The 9,053-nt window shown below is 36.5% G+C and overlaps 1 non-coding gene across 1 annotated transcript; it reads left to right on the forward strand.

Moving 5' to 3' along the window:
- The first annotated feature begins 8,586 nt into the window (after positions 1-8,586).
- On the forward strand, positions 8,587-8,702 carry LOC139013424 (U5 spliceosomal RNA). Its single transcript, XR_011472057.1, has one exon. It is a non-coding gene; the product is annotated as a U5 spliceosomal RNA (small nuclear RNA).
- Positions 8,703-9,053: the final 351 nt, after the last annotated feature.

Below are 9,053 nucleotides of genomic sequence, written 5' to 3' on the forward strand. Positions count from 1 at the left end.
TTTGGTTACAATGTTAAGCCTCTTTTACACTTGACTGGGACTATGTAATAAGATACTGGCTAATAGAATGTGTGCCAAAGTGATTAAATTCACCTCCAGGCATGGCCAAAAAAAAAAAAAAAAAAAAGGATTTCAAAATCGCTAAGCAACACCCTAGAAGAAAGAAATCAAAATCCTTAAATCACAGATTGGAGAAATTCGAAAGAAAGGATTGTCTGATTTTCATTGATTTTTTATGTGAAACAGACAAAAAACTCATGCTAGGCAACTGAGATTTTGATGTTAAACAGATTGACCTTATACTAATAGTAAATTTTTCATTGTTAAAGATTAATAGTTTTTACATATGAGAATTCATTATGGGATACAGTTATTTTCAGATTTCTAGATTTTGGCATCTGTAAAATTGATTGACTGACTGAATAATTTCTTCATCCATTCAGTTAGTCACATAGGCCTCATTTATTCAAAATATTTTTGTTGATTATCTTTCATACACAGTCTTGTGAATAGCTCAGCTTAGCTTCCAGTTTGAATGTAGATGATAATTATTTAATTCTATCCTCGGGACTGTTTTTTTTTTCCCATTTGCCCCAGTCACAAATATTAATATATGTTTAAACAATATTATTTTAACCATTGAACTTATGAGTCTAGATTAGGTAACCAGAAAATCTTCCAAAAATTGAAGTAAGATTTTGGTTACTAATCACATTGTAAAAAAATCATCTGTGGCCCTGGCCGCTATGGCTCAGCTGGTTGAGCATTGTCCCATGAGTCAAAGGGTGACTGGTTTGATTCCCAGTCAGGGCACATGCCCAGGTTGCAGGCTTAATGCCAAGTAGCGGGTATGCAGGAGACAACCGGTGGATGTTTCTCTTTCACATTGAGGTTTCTCTCTCTCCCTCTCCCTTTCTCTTTTTCTAAAAAAAATCAATGAAAACATATCTTAAAAAATAAATAGATTCATCTGTCAAAGAAGGCCTCCTAAAACTGCTTTATTAAAGCTCCAATTATCCCTATGGAATAATGTCACCTAATTAACTCAGTAAATTCCAGAAACCAAAATATACTACTAAATGTATTTGTTGAACAGGTGGACTACTAAAGTAGTAAAAATATTTTCCTAAAATCAATGGCTGTTATGTTTAACATAAAAAATAACATTCTTACAGTACTGAGTCAAATAATCCAAAGATAAAAAATTATTAAACTCTCTAAACTCCAATTGATAAAGAAAAATTACATATACCCTTCCACATATGTCTCCATGCTCACGAAAACAGCGTCGAACCCAAATACACATGTGAATATTTTTATTCCATCTTTCCTCTCCACAGCAGATGCTCTTAATGCCCCATCGTCCCCATAGTCCATGGGGACCAGTGTTCACAGGAAGCTGCTGCTGTTGTGCTTAGTCCATCACGCTGACAGTTTCTTACCTCAGTTCCTTGTGTCCTTTTTCCTTCTGGCCTAAGGGCTGTATTAGCAACATGAAAGGGTGTGTAACCAAGGCATGTTGGAAATCACTGGGCAGGGAGGGGGAGATTTATCACACAACTGGGGAAATGAGTCCATGGATAAATACCTCTCCTCCTGTCGGTCCTCCAGTGGGATCTTATGAGGCACACTTCAGAAATGTACAGGATTGAGGTCCAGTTGTCCTTATCTATAAAAGAATCATTAACACCTCACACCATTTACTGACTTTTCCCTCTTCTCTGCCTCACTTTCTCTACATCTTCATTTGTGTTTCCAAGGATCACCTCTCAAATAATCTAGTTGAGTTCTTTGTCTCTGAGTTTGTGTTGAGAAAAATTCAAATGAAGATTTCTCTAACTGTAAACAAATTATATACATTATTCTGAGTCTAGTTTCTTATTATACTAACAAGATATTTCAGATAAATTTTTAGTTTATATATAGTCAGATAATCAGATACTGTTTAGAAAACTCAATCTGCAATTTGAGGTGGGCATTAGATATCTTATATGTATATTAGTTCTATGTAAAGAAATGTAATGTTTATAAGATATAAATTATATAAAGTAAAATTTATTTTATATATGCATGTATATGTGTATGCATCTAAGTATAAATGTATGTATACATATATATGTACAATTATATACTTTCTTATTTTAAGACTAGAGGCCCGATGCACAAAAATTCGTGCAAGAGTAGGCCTTTCTTCCTCCGGCTGCCAGCACTGTCTTCCCCCCAGAACCTGGGATCTGGGATGCTGGCACCAGCTTTCCTCTGGCACCCAAGACCCAGGCTTCCCTCCTCAGGCTACCCGCAAGCACCTGGGACCCCGTTGGCTTCCCTCTGGCCCTGGCTTTGTCAGGAAAGATGTCCGGAATGACATCTGGAAGATGTCTGGTCTAATTAGCATATCACCCTTTTATTATTATAGATTAACATTCACTATTTTTGGAATCTCTCCAACAGTTAGACTTTATCTCTTTCTTACATTAAGCTCATGCCACGTGTTATTTTAAGAATCCTAGGTATTAGAGGACATCAAGTTTATTCTGAGTCACCAGTCTACACAAGTTAGTAGACTGTTGTTCTACAATCTATTGTTCCTATTGCCTTATCTTATGCAGTCCTGTTTTGCTTTTAGATGATGCCTGGCCACAGACATTTAGTTTGGAGACTATCCATTGTCTCATTTAACTTAGACACATACACTAATTATTTCTTCTTTCCAGAAATTTTGGCAACTGTCTCATGGAACTGTCTAGAAGCTTACCCAGTTCTGTCAACTTTGGAAACCATGAAACTGTTTCTTTTAATCTTCCTAGATTATTTATTTTTGTCTTTTTTGTCTGGAAAGGAAGGTTGTCAATCTTACTACTCATAGAAAAACACAGTATCATATATCCTTTTAATACTTACTTTTGTATTACAATTTATTCAACCAGTCAGCAAAATAACTGATGAACATTTAGGTTGATTCATTTTTTATTTTTAAGTATTAATTTTGTTGCAATAAGCATTTTGCACATACATGATTATTAATTGGTGTTTTCAGTGATTTTAGCTACTTTGGTAGTTTCTCATAAATTAAATGGCTATGAAATTTATCAAAGTTAGTTCATTTTAACCTAAAAGTGTGATAAATATTTGAGGGCTAGATTATGGTTATGAATTTTCAAGAGATTTTTTTTTTCTCTCCATCAGATTTTGCTGCACAGAAGCTTGTTAATTCATTGTTTAGATGAGAGCTATAGAATTTGGATATCCATTTTTCCACAGGGTTTGCTGGAGTTTCTTCCCACCTTTCAAGGGTCCTTGCCTTTGCCTCTTGTATTCTCTCCAGTAATTAAGACAGTTTCTGCTTTGTCTTATATCAGCAGGCCCGAGGGGCATGCTCCAGTTTCAGAGTGTGCTTACCTTTCTGGAATGTATGATTCACTTTTGTTTTTGGCCTTTGAAATTTTTTCTTTCTCATACCAGATTATCCATTGGTTTAGAAAAACCACCTAACATTTTATAGACCTTATAGCTGAAGGATTTTTTCAAGATATCAGAAACCTCCTTGTTAAAAAAAAAAAAAAAAAATGGAAGTGCCACTATTAACTGTACATTATTAAATATGGATTCTAATTTGCTACCTTGGCAGAGTGTTTTGCTTCTTAGGAGTGTCAATCTTAATCCCAGAGTCAATAGAAGAGAATATGCATAAGATAGCATGGGAATTTAGGAGATAGTGTAATAGTTTGAAGCTGATGAGTTTTGACTATCTCTTCTGGAGTTCAATCCTTACTTGGAAACTACGTAGACTGTGTTAAAACATCTATTGCCCAGTCCTAGAAAGGATGGTTGAATGGGTTGAATAATGTCCCCCCAGAATTCATATATACCCACAACCTCAGAATATGACTTACTTGGAGATAAGGTCTGTAATTTAATTAAAGGATGAAGATGCAATCAATATGGGATTAGAATGGGGCCTATATCCAATGAGTGAATCTTTAATAAGTGAGAGAAAAACATTACCCACAGAGACATAGGGGAAAGGACCATCTGAAGATAAAGACAGAGATACCAGAAGCTGGAAGAGAAAGGGAAGGAGCTTCCCTAAAGCCTTTCAGGGAGTATGATCCTGCTGACACCTTGATTTTGGCTTTCTGGTTTCCTGAACGCCGAGACAATAGATTTTTGTTGTTTTAATCTACCTCGTTTGTGCTAATGTTGTAGTAGCCCTCATAAACTAACACAGAGGGTTTGCAGGAGGTTGATATTTTAGCAATGTCACTGTCTAACACCCTAGATATGAAAGCAAGATTTTTACTCAGTAAAAGAAGAGAAAAGTTAACTAGCATCAACTGAAACAAAAAACAGTAAAGTGTATCAGGGAGAAAGTAGGACTTTGTAGTCAGGTTTCCTTTACTGCCATCCTGGCCTCGCCAATTACTACCACCTGTGTGATTATGCATCTTTGAACCTCTGTGTTCCAATCTCTAAAATGAGAAAATGTCCCTATGTCATAGGCTGTTGTGAAGATAAAGTAAAATAATTCCATTAAAGCACTTGACATGGCAATACCAGGTACATTTTAAATGCTTGACAAGCTTTGTTTTACAGCTATCATTAAAACCAGGGCTGCTGCTACTAAAACAACTCTTCCTCTTCCTCCTCCTCCTCTTCCTCCTTATCACTCATTCCGTGTTTATTAAATGTTTGCTGTATGATTCACACTGCATTAAATCCTGAGGATAGAAAACTAAACAAAGAAAAAGTCAATTTCTGTCCTCCCTAGTCTGATTTTCTTTTATTTGGGGGGGGGGGGGAGAGGATAAGAGAGTGATGTATTAGATATTAATAAAATAATTTAATCTATTAGTGGGGAATGAAAATATGGTGAATTTCTTCACTTCTGCTGAAGTGTTCCTTTCTGCCTCTCTTTAGCCTTAAAGTTAGTCCCAAGAAACCTTCCTAACTTTATCTTCAGTGTATCATCAGTTTTCTGTTAAACCCCGACATACATATATATCTAGGCAGAAAGAACAGCAAGAATAAAAGAAAAAGCTGCAGTGTGTCTTGTATGGAAAACGAATGGCAAATAGGTCCCTATAAAGAAGGTAGATTGAATGAGAGGAAGGGGGTGAGCATTAAAGTCAGAGAATAAAGAGGTGCCATATCATAAAAGGCTCTGTGTGCCAATGGAAGTGAAGAATTTGGCTTTTATTCTTCATGAAAAGGGAAGACATCGAAAGATTTTGAGCACATAAGTGGCATGCTACGAATTACTAACAGGATCATTATGGCTTCACCTTTGAGAATACATTAAATGGGATAAGTTTAAAAATAGCGAAATCAGTTTGGAAGACTACTACAATCACTCAGGAGAGAAATAAAGGCGATTGAACCAGAATGCTAGCACTGGAGGTGGTTAAGAAGTAGTCAGATTTAAGCTATAGTTTGAAGGTAGAGGCAACAGGTATTTTTGACACTCGGAATATATAGTATGAGAGAGGTGTTAGAGATGACATAAGGTCATTTAACCTGAGGAAGTGAGAATTGTAAACTGTTATTTTTTCCCTCTGAGATAAAATTGAGGGTGAGGAGAAAGCACAGGAGCTTATTTTTCATACAATGAGTCTGAGGTGCCTGTTTGACTTCCAAGTGGTTATGTTGAGAAAGCAGTTGGCCCTGAGAATTTGGGGATATGTAGGCTTAAGCATACACTTGATAGTTTATTGATGAATAGACAAAATGGAAATCCATGCCAATGATGAAAAATAGCAAGGGAGAAAGTGAAAAATAAAAAGAGCCTATTCAAAATATTAGCTTTGGGACAAATCATACTTTTATAAAATCAGATTACTCTTATTCAGAATGTATTTTATCCTTTAGACATGCTGAGGCAATCTACAGATACCAGTATTTTCTAATGTATTTTATAGAATCAGATATTTAGGAAAATGCTCTTTTCCTCCACTTTTATTATTATTATTTTTTGTAAACTTATTTTCAGACTATGTTTCTGTAATGAGACTGCTCTTGGTGCTTTTTCCCACTCAGCGTGTTAAACTATGGATAACTTCAAAGTCACCTCAGATACAGAAAACTGTTTCTGCAGTGCTTTCATTGGTGTTCTACATAAACAGGTTTATATAAACAGGTTGAAGATTTATAAATAGAATACTTTGAAAGACAATCCACAGGTATTTCTCAATTTCAGATTTTCTTTATCTTTGAAAAGCTCTGCTTGAGTATTTAAAAATTAAGGCTTTTCTTCATTTGTAACAGTTGCCAGGTTATGATGTACTCCATCAGGAGATTATATATATATATATATATATATATATATATATATATATATATATATATAATTTGTTACATAGTTTTCATTTTTTCAAAAGAATATTCTTTCTTGCTTTTCTTTTATTGATGATCTTTTGTGTTCAGAATTGTTTTGGCGATACTGTTCTTGAAACTAGTTTTTAAGCTTTATCTAAAATGTAGCTCAGAAAACACTATGGAATGCTGATAAAAATACAGCATTCTTAGAAAAGATCTAATACCAGCTACTTGCTTTGAAATTTATAAAATGTGTGGTTATATATATATACACTCAGCCCTCTGAGCCACAGTTTCTTTATCTGAGAAAAACTGATTATAATCACGCTGTCAAGTTTGTTTTTGTTTCTTATTTTACTTTTAATAAAAGTGAAATATCTAGTTATATAGGTCCACTACAAGTGTAGAAGGGGCTGAGAATTGTGACCAAACAAGAGGAATCAGGATAGATGAGCATCTAGCTAGTGATCATCATAGTTTACCGCATTTCCCCTAGCACCATCCCAACACCATAATATGAAGTGATTTACAGCACAGAGCATTTTATCTATATGTGATGTGAATCAGAACATAGCGTAGATCCTCCACATAAACATATGATTAATTTATTTCCAGTTCATGTGAAGGCCTTAATAAATTTAAATAGGAATCTAGAGATTTAGATAAGAAATAATACATGTCTCACAGAGGACAGACCTGTATGTATATTTATATTGAAGTGATAGAACCTCAGGGTGTTTCTAGAAATGTGGCATCTGGTGAGATTTGGGTATAAGTTTTCCTAAAGGAAGGAAAATATGGGCCAGATGACCTTTAGCAGTCTCTACCACACACATATGTCTGTGATATTTCTTTTAGCTCTCTAAATTATATCCTACTAGGATGATATTATACACACTTTATAGTGTATGGGGAAAATGTCCAGAAGCTTTCCTAACCATACTTGAGAATTTTTTATAATTGAAGTGTACTAATTTTTGCTATTTTAAATTATTTTTCTTTTTTTTTTTAAATATATTTTATTGATTTTTTACAGAGAGGAAGGGAGAGAGATAGAGAGTTAGAAACATCGATGAGAGAGAAACATCGATCAGCTGCCTCCTGCACATCTCCCACTGGGGATGTGCCCGCAACCAAGGTACATGCCCTTGACCGGAATCGAACCTGGGACCTTTCAGTCCGCAGGCCGACGCTCTATCCACTGAGCCAAACCGGTTTTGGCAAATTATTTTTCAAATTGCTAAAACATCATCATCATCATCTATATATATAAAACTCTAATATGCAAACTGACTGAATGGCGGAACAACCAAACAACCAGTTGCTATGATGTGTGCTGACCACCAGGGGATGTGTGCAGAACATGGTGGGCACTGGCTGCAGCGGGATGGTGGAGGACAGTGGAGTACCAGACCAAGGCAGGATGCCAATTGCTGTCATCAGGGCGAGCCTCTGGTGGTTAATGAAAATTCTTTTCTCCCCTGCACCATGGTTCCTCCCGACACTTGCACCTACTTTTGGCGCTAGAACTACCGCTCACACCTGCTGCTGGTGCCTGGCACCAGCCCCAATCACTTGGTGCTGTCAGCAGGTGCGAGTGGCACCTGCGGGCCCCAATAACCCCTGAGAGCTTCTCCACCTCCCCCTGCTCCTGAGGGGCGATCATGGAAGCAGTTGCTGTTCGCAACCACTGACGGCACTGGCCCCACTTGCATTGGCTGCTGGCGCTGGCCCCAATTGCTCTGCACTGTGAGCAGGTGCAAGCAGGGCAGGCGCCGTCAGCACATGGGAGCGAGGACAATGGGAGTGCGGCTGCCAGCAGAGAGAGGACCGGGAGCCAGGTGGGTCATGGAGGATGTGCCGAGACCCGCCCCTGTGCCCACAGCAGCCTCGCGATCCACAGTTCCTTTCAAGGTGCACGAATTTGTGCACTGGGCCCCTAGTCATCAAATTACTGGAAGGTGGCCTCTGCTTTGGTCTCTATGTAAAATTTAAAGTACCTATAATAAAAGTTTTGAAGTCTATGGTAATAATTCCATCACTGGAAGCAAAAGTAATGGGAAACCTAGCTCTCACACATCCCTCTTTTTATTAAAATTAAGAAATATTTCATGTTTTATGATTTACTCTCAAAAATTCAGAATTTTAATAAACCACAGTGATTTGGGGAGGGATGTGCTTTTATTAAAAACTTGCTTGTATTTATGGCCACCTACGCTAGTGATTCCTGTCTTCTGTGTAAGACTCAACTCTACATGTAAAAACAAATGTGTTATACTCTGGTTTCTCTTCAGATCTCATAAATCTTTCGCCTTTTACTAAAGATTTCCATGGAGAGGAACAGTTATGAGTTTTCACTCAATTTTTTGAGGCCTCATTTTAATGGAGCAAAAACAAAAACAAACAAACAAATATGTCAAAAGAAAAATTCTCCTGGTAGACATTTTATATTCAGAATTATCCATTCCCTCTTAATGTTTTTCTTATTGTTGCTATTAGGTGAAGATCTTAGAGTCTGTTTCCTTGTCCCATAGAAAAATTAAATTTCTCCCAGCAACATCTGAGAGTACCAGTTGCTCTATATCATTGTCATCATTTGGAATTTTCCATATTTTTATTTTAGCCATTCTGTTAGATTTGTACTGGTTTATCAAATGTGTTTTTAATTTGTATTTTCACTGATGAATAAAAGTGTATATATTTTTACATATTTATTGGCTATTTGGATACCCTGTTTATAA

The sequence above is a fragment of the Myotis yumanensis genome, unplaced genomic scaffold (assembly GCF_028538775.1).
Source record: "Myotis yumanensis isolate MYYU_CA2020_CCGP unplaced genomic scaffold, mMyoYum1.0.hap1 SCAF_6, whole genome shotgun sequence".
NCBI classification, from domain to species: Eukaryota; Metazoa; Chordata; class Mammalia; order Chiroptera; family Vespertilionidae; genus Myotis; species Myotis yumanensis.